The sequence below is a fragment of the Paramisgurnus dabryanus genome, chromosome 9 (assembly GCF_030506205.2).
Source record: "Paramisgurnus dabryanus chromosome 9, PD_genome_1.1, whole genome shotgun sequence".
Lineage (NCBI taxonomy): Eukaryota > Metazoa > Chordata > Actinopteri > Cypriniformes > Cobitidae > Paramisgurnus > Paramisgurnus dabryanus.
In genome coordinates, this window is record NC_133345.1 from 39,258,679 (window position 1) to 39,273,357 (window position 14,679).

The window sequence follows — 14,679 nt, forward strand, 5'->3', positions numbered from 1 at the left end:
TGCCTTTCTTTTTTCCCTCCTTTCCACACTTTTTCTGATAAAAGAGGTATTTTTGACTGGCTCTGGGGAAGATGGATCCCAGGGGCTGGATGGCAAACTAAGATAAGACTGGGAAGACTGAGCTCTTTCACATTTATTCCTATTCGCTAATTTACTGCAGCACACATAACAAAAACACATACACTAGTATTAGCTTTCCTACTGTCCAGAACGACCCAGACAATAAATATTAGCATGCATGTATGATTGTACATATAAAGATGAAGGTTTTGGCTATTGCACTACAGTAAATTTGACCTGTAGGAAAATATGCACTATGAATTTCGATTACATGTCAATGAGCACATTTCAGCCTTATAAATTTTAATTGGCAACAGCATATTATAAATCTAAATTGGGGAATGTTACAAAACACAAAACAAGCTAACACCAATTCCATGAACATGACTTTGACCTATAAAATGTCATTGCTTCACACATGTGCTGTCAATGCAACAGTTCAACCATTGTGCATAAAGTCATCTGTTTGATACGAAAAACGGTTGAAAACGAGCTTGATGCGCTCTTATCTGGCCTGACTGGGCTGGTTTGAAGGTTTTAGAGTGGTTTTGAGCACTTGAATGCTGGCCAGGTAGCTAAGCGCCAACTTAACCATGCCTAGAAACCAGTTATACCAGCTAAATACCAGCCTAAACTACTTGGACTGGTGTTAGGCTGTTTTCATTTATCAGAAGGGCAACCACAAGTTAATAGGCGACCGTACAATCTTACCCTTATATCAGCTACCACTCTGTGGCTTCCACCACAGCAGCAACCAAACATCTTTTCATTTTTTACCCCAAATTTAATGAGGGCTTTCGCTTCGTAACCTCTCCAGACTGATTTATTGCTTGCCAAGCAGAGATCAGAGAACTGGGTGCTATAGGGCACTCCAGGACACCCCACTACCCCTTCCTGAATCTAAGCCCTTGGCTGGCGTGGTCTGTATGTAGGGTGGGTGATTGCTAAACGTGGTGTAACTCACAGCTGGGCTCAACATGGTGAGAGGTGTGAACAGTCGGCTCTTAATGAGGGAAGAGGACAAGCGGATCAGAACACAGGTCAGAGGTGGTGGGACTGGGGCCAGAAAGCCTGGCTCTAATACAGGGGAAGTGGATTAACGGAAAAAGGAGATTTGCCGTAACTCTAACGAGAGCCACTTTGTAAGTGTGGAATGAGGCTTTTGATGAGGATGATGATGTAGGCCGAAACTGTGAACCAATACTTTTTTCATTTCCTTGCAGCTGGAACACAAGCAAGCTCCACTCTTAAAAATAAATGTTCCAGAAAGAGTTTTAAAGCTTAAGGCCATGGGAGTAACTTTTTAAGTTCCTAAAATGACGTACAAGAACTTTTAATCATCTGCGGTGTCAAAGAAGCCTGGAGGACTTTATTTTCGCTCTGTTAACTAATATTCAAAGATTTTTTCCTCAAATATCATCCTCAAAAACTCTCAGGGGCGGCTCTTCATACAGGGCTTGTCCTAGTCTCAGACTAAAATGCATGTTTGAGGTACCATAATTTACACCTTTACATCTTAAAATATATCAGTGCCATTGTTTTGTCTCTATATGCACACCAGTATTGTTTTTTTGTAAGGTTTGTGTGTAAAAAAATGTCCCAATATAACTAAGGCCTAGTCCTGGCTCAATCTAAACGCTGTGTGGGAAACTGTCCCACAATGTACTGTAGCACTTTGGTGACGTACATTCTGAACTTTATTTTCAAGCCAACTGGTTAAAACCTAGTCACCTTAACTCCAGGAAACTGCATAACAGCCAGTTCATCAGATTACAACTTGCAACATTGAAAACATACTTGCCAGTTTTTCTTTGCAATATGCATGAGACGGTCATTGAATATTGAGCATTGGCTGTTTGAGCCAGATAGTACCCAGCAAGTAATAGCCCACATTTCACTGTCTATTTTAACTATAAACCCGATATATAAGTATCTATACCCATTTCTAGCCAAAATAAACTTGAATTTAGTGTCGTTTTTACCAAAATAACTTGTGAAATGTATGATTTTCTGCCTTAAAGGTATTGTGGAGGATTTTCTTTTTCCGGGTGGATCATCAAGACTATTGGTCCTCCTAGTTGTCAATCAGGAGTGTTGCGCAATTGCATTTTTTAAAAAAATGGAGAAGGCGGTTCTTTTCTAAAATTCGAGAAAATCCTCCGCTACACCTTTAACATGGCAGCAGCAGGCGTAGTGATATTAGGCACTGCCCAAAAATAGTCCTATTAAAAGTTACCAAAGGGACTATATTTGGGCAGTGCGTAATATCGCAACTTTTAATTTTCTGTTTGTCTTAGTACACGATGTAACTACAGAAGAGTCAAGTTTTAAATAGGAAAACTATAGAAAGTCTTTGGTTATTTTTGAGTGTTTCTAATGGAGATTCAATGTATTGTGCTTAACTATGCTAAAAGTGGTAGCGTCAGACCCAGATATCGTCTGAATTGATCCCAAAACAGTAAAAATCTAATGTTTAACTCTAGGAGAGCTGGAAACTGAGCATATTTAAAAAAAAAATAGGAATGTCCATTTAACAGTGGTGTTTGGTTTCATTTCTTTATTTTTTATTTCATTTATTTTTGGGCTATGGTTAGACTTCTAGGGGTGGTTTCCCAGACAGAGATTGGCTTAAGCCAGAACTAGGCATTAGTAAAATTCGGAAATATATCTAGTTTTAACAAACATGTCTTACTAAAAACATTACTTTTGTGTATTTTGAGGCAAAACAAATATGTCATTGCAAATTGTTTTCAGTTTGGACAGCTCTTACATTTATTTTAGTTTAGGACTAGTCTAATCCCTGTCCGGGAAACCGCCCCTAATAAATTTTCACTGACAGCAAAAATTTTGCCTTGTATTAGCCTATACCTCTGGCCTGTGTTTGGACAGCAATTAGGTGTCTTTTAAATGCAAAATTGTTTGCTAGGTACCCATAATCCAAGCAGGAACCAGTGATGTAGTCGAGACCACCTAAAGCGTGACCAAGATAAGACCACAGGGTGTCTAGACCAAGACAAGACTGAGACCAAAGACAGTCAAGACAGAGAAAAGACCAAGACCATCAAAAAATTGGATGGAATTATTGTGGATATTGTGGGACATTGTATTCATTGTTGACAGATTATTTTGGAGATTCTTCCGGGCACAACAGTAATAAAAAGTCAAATAAAAAATAAGTCAGTGATTGCTTTAAAATAGGGTGACCATACGTGCCATTCTTCCCGGACGCATCCCGTCCAGGATTTCGGTGCGTCTTCCGGAAGTCGTATTTGTTGACAACATACGCCATTCAGTTAAAAACATAAGATATACAATCGTAGTTTCATTCTTACCTTAAAATGTAACGGTTGCTTTTCTGTAATAATAATAATAATCCTCTATGACGTATGCGGTCGACAAATACGACTTCCGGAAGACGAACCCAAAATCCTGGACGGGATGCGTCCGGGAAGAATGGCACGTATGGTCACCCTATTTTAAAGCCAGAACTTCTACATCTAATCACATTAATGATGTTTACACATAAATCAGACTATGCACCAGCAATTTAGTGTAATTCCTGCAGTTGTGGTCTTGACCGGTCTTGAAATAAAATCCAGTCTGAGAACACGACAAGACCAACCAAAGGCAGTCAAGACCGAGACAAGACAAAGACCAACAAAAATGGTCTTGAGAGCGACCTCGAGAACTACAACACTAGCAGGAACTACTTCAGTCTTCATAGAACAATACAGCTACAATAAATCTAGTTATAGATGACCATCAAGTGCTTTAAACATCATTAAAAAGCATTTACTTTTGGAAGTACATTTTAAAATACAACTACATGTGACCGGGTGTTATCTAGAAGTCTTTAATGATCTCCTAATATGAGAGTTTACCTAATAAACTGCCCAAAAGATGTTCCTCATCAGTTCCCCAAAGGTCAAGTATGTGTGACTAAGTAACTTCTCCTTATTTATGAGGGCTATAAGCACTCAAGGCTGTAAGTCTTGTTTCAAGTTGAGAGGGCGCATGTGAGAGTTATATTTTGTTATGGTGAAGGGCTTAAGATCAGCAGGGTTGCCAAGGAGAATTTGTTTGGACAGCCATGCCCCCAAAAACCAAAACTGAGCCATTGGAATCAATTTTACACTCAGAAAATGTCTCCTTCCTCCATGTTTAGGACGACACACATTTCCCATACGCCTTTTGGGGTTGTGGTGACTATTAAGTATAACACATGAGGGTCATAATCAAACCTAAGAGTGAAATGAGGTTGAAATTTGCAGTGTTTTAGTAATCAGCCGTGCTTGACCCTGAAGGAATAAACAGGGATAAGATGGGAGTGTCAAAGGGGCCATGATTTCCAGATTTGTGGGTGCATGTTACCCTTTTCACCCAGAATGCTTAGCCTCTCGCTCTGGATCATCTCAATAACTCCACTCATTTGACGGCTCCCAACAGCGTCATTAATCTATCCCATGTTAAGATAAAAGATCGTCCTGTCTTCGTCTCAATTTCAACCGATTTGTGCCGGAGGTTCAAATTTCCAATGTGAGACTCGAAAAAACCTTGAAGCTGCAAAATGTTAAATCTTATGTTAGCTTGTACAAACCACTAACATAAGGTACAGCTGCAGATTGTCAACCACTTCACTGACAAATTCAGGTTGCCTGTTAACTAATTTTATTGGAATTGTAGCTGTTTTACCAGCATAAGACCCTCTTGCCTTTACAAACACACAAAAAGGTTTTACCAGTAGACTGAAGGGCCATGGGTTGTACCTCAGGTTGCACAACAAAATGATTACCTGACCTGACAGCAGTTTAACAGAGACATTAGGACAGCACTGTTTTAAAAGAGCAGGGTTACTGCCATATTCACGCTGGGTGGCCTATGAAATCCTGTGAATGAAAGCAAACACATGAAAGAGAGAAGAGAAGCTGTGGTACTAAGGCCCGTGTAATACTTGCTTCTGTGGAAAGCCCTTTATTTACTTTTAACAGGCCAGTAAACGTACTTTCAATGCCTCGGTCAGGACACCACAAGCCTGGGCCACTTAAAAAGCTCACAACCTGTCCCAATCCGGTCACCGTTTAAGTTGTACTTAAGCCTGGCCATCGGTCAAGCGATACTATCTTACATAAAGAGATATTTGATGAATACCAAAAGCATTGGGAGCTTTTTCAGTTGTTTTTCCTGGTGACCTCTGTCCTGCAAAACTAATTTGAAACAGAAGCTTCTTCAGACAGTTTCATCTCTCTTTTCTATGGCCGGCTGTCTCTCTATCCACCCCCAGGGAGCTGCAATTTATGCCCAGGGAACAGGCACAGAGAATGGGGCTGAAACAGGCCCAATGGCCTAGAAGGCTGGAACCAATTGTTCACGGGTTGAGAGCGTCTCTCTGGTAGTGAGCAAGGCTGAGAAAGAGAGAAAGAGAGAGAGGATGGATGAGTCTATCACAGAGAAACAGTGTGAGAGAGTAAATGGAGATTATTATGAAGACATCAGGCCGGGTTTCTGGTTTCACATCTGTCCAGGATTCCTGTCTCACATCCTGTTGAAGGGAATCTTTCGTCGGCACGATGTTCTAACCTCTCGTCTTACGCTTCCTTGCACTTAAGACCCTTACAAAAATACCAGACTATCACTACATGTATTTAATATATGGACATGGTAACGTGAAATACGTTTTTTAGACACTAATGGCCAAACCAACCAATGATATACAAAGACCCGAGATTTGATTTGTCTTTTTTTTCACATTTTTACCATCTATTTTGGGGTTAGGAGGAACCAATAAATATAAAAACCAAATATTTTTCTTAGAACATGAAGCAGTGTATTTGTCCATGTTTGTGGACAACAGGTTCCAGTTACACATAATTAAGTATTATGGTGCAAAAAAAAAAAAAATTGATCTAGGTCTTAGGAGGTTAAGGATGCTTACTGGAAATTTTGCAGTTAAAATTTTAATTTTAGGTTGAGTCAAATTGGCAATTACAAGTTATTTCAACTTAGTATTTTACATTTTGTTTACACTTCAAACTTTACAAATTAAAATTTTTAACTTAGTTTACACAAAATTTAAAACGGTAAGTCTTGCGAAGCCAATTTGATTAAAGTAAAAAAAATGACATGCTATTAGCATCTGATACATCAAAGACATGTTACATAATTAAATAAAGTAGATTTTTTGTATGTTGTAGGGTCTTGCAGACTGTACATCTTCTTTGTTGAAACTTTCTTAACCCCTTAACAATGACATTTCTTGTTAAATATTGTTAACAATTTTTTTTTACTGGAAAACAAGATGGAAAAACTGATTAGTTAAATACTTTTCTGTCGTTTTTTTTGTTAAATACTTGGCCAAATACAACTATTTTCATGTCCCATTTATAACTCAAATGCTCTATACGTGCTGGTGTACCCATGCATTTGTGTCTGTTTTCTTACTGCAAAGCTTTCATGTTTGCATATGTTATTGCTTCTCTAGCTCTGTCCAACATGCCACATCCCGGTCCAACCTAAATGCTGAGCAACAGCCCTGCAGCATAACATTGAGTAAACACGCATGACATTCATTCAGCAGCTGGGAATACTGCTACCAATGGTGCAGACCAGAGCAAGAACCATATTTAATGAGCTAAGAAAACATTTGGTCTCATTCCCTGCCTAACTGGGTGTGTGCAATACATGAGAATATATCTGTTCTTTATAAATATATTTTGATGCATAAGAAAACATGGACTTTATTAAAATGTTTTTAGAAACCTGCACCAACAAAAATATACTATGATATACTTCTAGTACTTTTATGCTCTCAGAAAAAAAGTTGTCACTGGAACAGTACCTTTTAAAAAGGTCCTATATTCCATTTTGTGTTAATAAGATTTTATAAATCTTATTAAAGATTTTTTTTTTGAGAGAAACATTTTGTGAGTACATTTCATTTGTTTCCTTTTGTTTGGACAAGGTTTTCAAAACAGAGAATCCATAAAAGTCCTGTCATTCACACCTTTGGCTCACTGACTTTTCTGAAAGCTGTTCAGTAAATAAAATTTTTCTAATACAAAACACATGAGTCAAAGCCTCAGGTTTAACCTTGTTTGATGTCATACTCGTCAAACTTTTCCTGATAAAAGAGACGTATGGTCCAACACACAGCTTTGCAAAGTATAGTTTATTTGATTGTTACGTGCACACAGACGTTCGACGCATTTGCTTTGCAACGAAATGCAGTGCATCTCCTGGGCTACACATTCTCCTGTAGGCGGCGTGCATCATTGACCTACTCGTACAATGTACACAGGGTTTTAAAAATCCACTCTTCTGATGCCAAAAATTGCCGCCGCTCACATAAAAAATGGACCATACTTGGGCCTTAAACTTACTTATTTTGAATTTTGCAAAACGCTTTTTTATAAACACTGATTGTTTTATGGACAGACTGATTGTAAGAATGTATCTGATTGTAAGACATGATTATAAAAGATCCCACTCTAAAATTGGTTAGCATCCCTTGGTTAGGTCAAATTATACATTTCCTAGGTTAATTTAAACTAGCAGTTGTGTTTGTCCATATTTAACCCCCACCAAAGGTTGACACAACCAAGCATTTTTATAACGCAGTATAATCAAAACACATCCACAGCTCTGTGTAGTCCATGGGAGAGTGTTTGGGCTGAACTCATCCTCGACCCCCTTTCAACGGCATGGCTGAGGCCCAATGGGAAAGCCATTGTTTGTTTAACTACTGTTTTATGGAATACCTAGTAACAGGAAGTTCTTAAAACAGCAGCAGTTACTATTTATATAGTGTCTCTTTCGGAGTAAATACTCGTTCAGATCGCCGCCGCCTCCTCCTCAAACCCGCACACAGACCCCACGGGACACTCCGGCACTGAGGAATGCACCCATTCACAATCCGGCGGCCATCTTGAATGCTTGCCTCTCACTTCCTGTTACCATGACAACACCCTCCCATCTCAGACGAGGCGTGAATGAGAGCTGATAAGCGCTCTCTCCGAGCGTGTGAGCAATAATCCCTCTCATGCAGCTAATTTTCTAAATCTGTTTAGGCCTTTCAGAGTCACAACCACAATGACATTTAGCCCAGTCTGCCGCCTTTATTGCTTTTATTAGTTTGCTGATCGCTGGCTGCCTGACAGCAAGAACCGATGTCACGTAATTACTTCTCTTTCTTTAGTGCTCTTTGATTGCTACATTTCCCCTCAGGTCGGGTTCGTACAGAGATAATGAGCAGGTAGCATGTAGCATCAAGGGAATTTATGTTTAGGGGGCATTACAGAGTTCACAAGTATCATCAACAGATCGGCCTGCTGAGCAGAAGGCAATACCTCAGTTACGGGAGATTAGTAGTTCAATTAGATGCAGCAGTATAGTGCTGTCTGAAACCAAGGGTATTAGCATATGACTGCATGTGTGTTTGTCTATGGGATGAGTGTCCTAACTATTCAATTACTGAATGAAGAGTTTCAGAGTTTTGTATAATGAGGTTATTAGCATTAGTACTAGTGTAAATTAAAGTCTGAATAAGATTCCAATGTTTTTGTGTGTGAGCTACCAATAGATTTGGGGACAGGATTGATAAAAATGTCCAGAGAAGTCAGCAAAATCTGACCTATAAACCTACTTTTGGAGGCATTCAGAAAGACAAATGTCTTCATGAATCATTATCACTTGATTAAGGGTTCCAAGTTCAACTAAAAAAATTAAAGGGACATTCCGCTTTTTTTAAAACTATGCTCATTTTCCAGCTCCCCTAGAGTTAAACATTTGATCCTTACCGTTTTGGAATCCATTCAGCTGATCTCCAGGTCTGGCGCTAGCACTTTTAGCATAGCTTAGCACAATCCACTGAATCTTATTAGACAATTAGCATCACGCTAAAAATACCAAAAGAGTTGTAATATTTTTACTCTTTAAAACTTGACTCTTCTGTAGTTACATCATGTACTAAGACCGACTGAAAATTAAAAGTTGTGATTCTCTAGGCAGATATGGCTAGGAACTATACTCTCATTCTGGCGTAATAATCAAGGACTTTGCTAATGTAACATGGCTGCAGCAGGCGTAGCGATATTACGCACTTCCCTGAAAATAATCCCCTGCTATATCCCCGGGCAGTGCGTAATATCACTACACCTGCTGCGGCCATGTTACATCAGCAAAGTCCTTGATTTTTACGCCAGTAATTTGGAAATTTAGCATATAAAAAAAAATAAGTGGAATGTCCCTTTAAATCATTACTTATCTCCTCAATTTGTTAGATTGGTTATGAGTTAACTCTAGTTGGGTTTCCATCACCACATATAATGCATAAGAAACAAGTGATGGAAACGCCGAATAACGAATAAAAATCCCTTAATTCGCAAAAACATTTTAATGCTCACTTGAGGTTTTTGATTTATGGGATGTCGTCAATATTTGACGACACTTGACCATTCGTCATATGTTGACGCGAAGGGTATACCTTTCGCGTCATTTTTTGACGAACTGGGGACTTCAATACTATTACATCCGTTGCATTCTCTTTCCTATTTTCTTACCATTTTCGCGTCGGTTTAGGGTTAGATTTACATAATGACATCCCTACCCAAACCTAACTCTAACCCCAACGCCAGGTGACAACTGTTTCATTTCGCGTACCTAACTCTAACCCCAACGCCAGGTGACAACTGTTTAATTTTGCGTACACTGTTTAATTTTGCGTAATCTAACCCTAAACCGACGCGAAAATGGTAAGAAAATAGGAAAGAGAATGCAACGGACGTAATAGTATTGAAGTCCCCAGTTCGTCAAAAAATGACGCGAAAGGTATACCCTTCGCGTCAACATATGACGAATGGTCAAGTGTCGTCAAATATTGACGACATGGGGTGAGACTGTGTTAGAAAAACAGTAAATGCGAAAAATGGTTGATAGAAATGCATTTGCAGAATAAATTCTGCCGTAGTGAACGTTAAACCCACGTGACTGATCATCTAACTGTATCATCATATATGGGGCTTAACGTCGCCACAATGCCATTGCTGCTAGTGCCTTCATCAAAAATTCTGCATTTTTTTCTGTACACAGCAAGTTTGGCAATTAAATGTTGTCTCCATTTTCTAAGCGTGCCTTGTTTCATTTACTGTTGATTACTAGGTTACAAATACCACCGTCATTCGCTCGAACAAGTTGATGGAAACGCCCCTAATTAGCATTTTTGTTTTTCTGAATTTTGAAAAGATTTGCTTCTCATTTCGATGGATATTCAGATAATGTTATCTCTGTGGGTGGAGTTGTCACCATGTATGCAGTGCTTCCCTGGTATCATTGCATATTAGTGGACCAGGGAAGGACGACATACATGGTGTTGAGTTGAAAGGGTTTTATGTACGCTGATATTTTCTGGCTAGTAAGACAGAATGTATACTGTTCCATTGTAAGTGCACTACCACAAACAGGATTTCTGTTCTCAACCGCCTTCATCTATAAATGAGGGTGAAACTGCAATAGGACTTAAGGAGACATAACTGAACCCTGTGACCGATCACTTTCTTTACCAGCTTCCTTCCCGTCTATTCCCTTGACTCGCTCTATCACAGATGAGCCGTGTGTCATCATTTTCCAGCTTATCTTTAATGATTCCCTGTCTGCAATATCCGTGCACTGTCCTCGAGAGAAGAGAAGACAGAGGAAATTTAAACCTGCCGTATGGCAGAGTGTAGACGTTACACAGTTGCATTCTGGGAAACTTCCTGATAAGACAGAAATACTCCTGTGGTTAAAGTTCAGATGGACTAGCATGCATTTTTTACCGAGTGGACTGTCTCTGAAGATAAAAAACAGGATGAGGGAGTAAATAGAGATGGAGAACACTGAGGGTTCTCCAGGGAAACGTAAGGTCCTGTGTGTGTGTCAATGACTTATGTTGGAGACTGAAAGAATGCGAGGTTGTGTGCGTGAAAGAGAGAGAGAGAGAAAGGGAGAGAGAGAAAGAACAGACTGCAGAGAGATGAGTGAATAAGTGAGATGTAACATACTGATGAAATTCCCAGAGAGGCCAGAATGGATAATACAATCTCGGCACAGTGATGCACAAACCAGATGGGTGGAGGATGGGGGGTGTTGGAGGGATACTAGTGTTCTCTCTCTCGTTCGCTCGCACACACACCTGTCTGTGCTAAAAGACATATGGTCTTCCTGGGGGAGATGTGGTTGCGTGTGTTGTACAACAGTAAAGAGAGTTTATATAGTTTGTACTTCAACTTCACTTTTATAGTAAAGTTTAAATTTATACCATGGGTCTGTTGAATGCTGTATTCTGATTGGTTAAGAAATCTTCCATGGATGTTGATTATTTTTTGATAAACGCACACCTGACATGTCAAATGTCGAAAAAAAACCCGCCAGAGCAATGTTTGTTGTAACCGTGGTATAAGCAGAATAATTGACTCCGGTCAATTATTTGAAAATAATGCACACCCCCTGGTGTAAAATCCCTCGTGTCGCATTACCACCTTATTTTCGAATAATTACAATGGCCCTGTCGTCAATTATTCCTTACATATTAAATATATAATGTTATAATATGATATACATTTCTATGATGAAAGTTAGATTTTTTTGTATTATTGAGGGGATATATTATATTTTAGTTATAAATGATATAAATTAAACTATAAATAGTTTAATACATGATAATATAATCATATTAATAATTATTATATTATAATCTATAAAAATTTGCAATAATATTATATATTCTTTTATATATACATATATATATTATATATTTAATCATTTTTCTTTGCCTTTCTTGTAATGCTGCTTTGAATCAACAAAAGATTGAAAAAAAATATTTCAAGCATTAAAGAGGAATAAATCCAACTCTATCTCACGAGAATTCGTACATATTTTACAACTTGGCTTATTCGTATTAATTCATACGACCTCATTCGTAAGTACGATTTGCATTGACCCCTGTGATGTTGGGGGTTCGGTTTTGTTCTTTTTAACATGAGAAGCGTACGATTTTGCATGATTAACTTTGTATGAATTGATACGGATTAGCCAACTCGTAAAATATGCGAGATTTCTCATGAGATCAGGCTGAATAAATCAGTTTTTCTTTACAGTTCAGATTTTGGTAGGCCTACTACATTCTGTAGTTTCTGTCCTTCATACATGTTAATTTTTACTATTGATGGTATTACGTAAGTCAATATAAAATCAAAACACATTTTTTTTTAAATTTCTCATGTATTAAAGATAAATAATATCCACATCATGACATGTTTGATGAAATTGTTTTTTAATCCCGGCCCTCCAACTACCTGTCATATAGAAACTAGGGCTGTCAATTGATAAAAATATTTAATCTAGATTAATCGCATGATTGTCATGAGTTAAGTCATGATTAATCGAAACTTAATTGCACATTTTTATCTGGTCTATTTATCTTAATTTAATTTAGCACGTTTTTAATACTCTAATCAACATGTGCATGGACAAATATGGATGCGTTATACAAATGTACGTTTATTATTAGTGAAAGAATCAGCAAAAATACTTTTGGAAAAAAATCCAGTTAAAGATTTTTTAAGGTTCAAAAACAAAATCACCGCAACCCTACCTTAAAATCACTGGTAAAACTAAAAGACTTGGCACACACAAAGTCAAAAACAATATCAATATATGTTGCACTTTTTTCTTTACTTTTATTGTTTTATTGACATAAAGACACAGACAGTTTAATGATATACTGTAATGCAAGGACCTAATATAATGTTACACATCAGATATTTTCCCCAACAGTTAATCAGATATTTAAGACATAACAGACTATATCTGCTTGAATTCTTGTCAAAACAGATATTTTTAAACCAAAATCTCCCAAGTGGATGGACATGCATCATTTGTATTAGTTAAGCATTTAGGACGGTACACCTATCAGAAAACGTACAAATAAAGATAGTTTTAGACGTTTGACGCCCATTTACTGTAAGGTTGCGTCTTAATTTATCCAACAATGGCCTATGGTCAAACAGAAATTGCACGTTGCGTGTGTGTGTCTGTGATAATCAGGATCAGTAATAAAATTACTGTTGTTAAAATGTTTTTACGTTAACATGTTATACATTTTGACAGCTGAATAAACAATGGATAAATTCATGAACAAAGTGTTTCACATGGAATAACATCAATATACTTATTTATTTACATAAGTAAAATAAATTGTGAATGAGGTAACTCATAAAATTATTGTCATCCCTGTTCAACATCCACTTTACAAATTTTATTCCTCTATATACGTCAGGTATGCTCTCTGTATATGTCTATGTGTATATGTTTATGTTGTTAATATGTTATGTATGTTTGTATCATGTATGTACACATCTATGGTACATCTCTTGAGGATAAATCAATCAATCAATACTGTTTCAAGTTGACTTTGATCCATTTCTTTTGCAATGTTTCCCTTAAGAGGACAAATATAGTTTACTCTTAAATTACATTCCAATCACATGTCTTCATGTCTCTTAGAAATTCACAGAATTGCAAACCAGTACAATAGGTGTTAGACAGGGTTTACTAATCTAAGTTTTGGCATATGGACTCACATTCCTGTGTGAGGTTAAGGATGCTCCCAGGTTTGATTTAGCTGTGTACTCTAACCTCTGACCCCTAAAGGCACTCTTGCTATCTCTAATGACCTTTTGATAGCGAGTGAGAGGAGGAGAGCAAGTCGGGGTTGGGCGAGCATCATGGCCCCTGCTGGAAAAGTCAATACTACCCTGTCTTGCTTTGCAGCTCGTAAACACTCTGCCGACAGTGATCTGATCCTGATTATCACAGACACACACACAGCAAACAATAAACAGACGTATACACCTGACAGGCAGAGGTGTGAGAGCTCTGCTGTGCCTAATTTTAAGGCGCGTGTGGATTTGGAGGTGGAATGGGAATCTTTTTTAACATTTTATTTTTAGTATGAATAACTCTTTTACTAAAAATGAACATGAGTGAATCGTAAGGACAAATTATTATATTTTATTATATATATATATACATATATATATACATATATATATATATATATATATATATATATATATATATATATATATATATTTATGTATTTATTTATTTATTAAATTAGTGCATAATTCCTAGTTATCATAGGTTGAAAAAATCCCTGGTGACAATGTTGTTTTGAACTCCACATGCCCATCAGATTTTTCTTCAGTTTATGTCAAACGGAGAAAAAGAGACTGCAGCAGGGCCAGAGAGATGTGACCAGCTTCAGTTCCCAGCACGTCTCGGGCCTCTCTAACTCGCACACCGCTGGGCCTGACCCCCTCAAGCTCTTTTGTATGAAGACCCCTGCTCCCCATGGACTGCCTGCTTTCTGGCCTTTCACATGCGACTGTGTCAAATCAAACCCCAGCCCCTCTAACCCTCCTCCCGTCTCATCCCTCCGAGCTCATACATAGTAGATTTTGTCCTCTCACGTGCACACACTCCCTCCAATCCTCCCAAATTCACAACAAGAGAGGTAACAAACATGTGGAGGTGATGTAGGCAGAGTTTGATAGATCTGTAACATACATGATTGGAGAGTGGCGA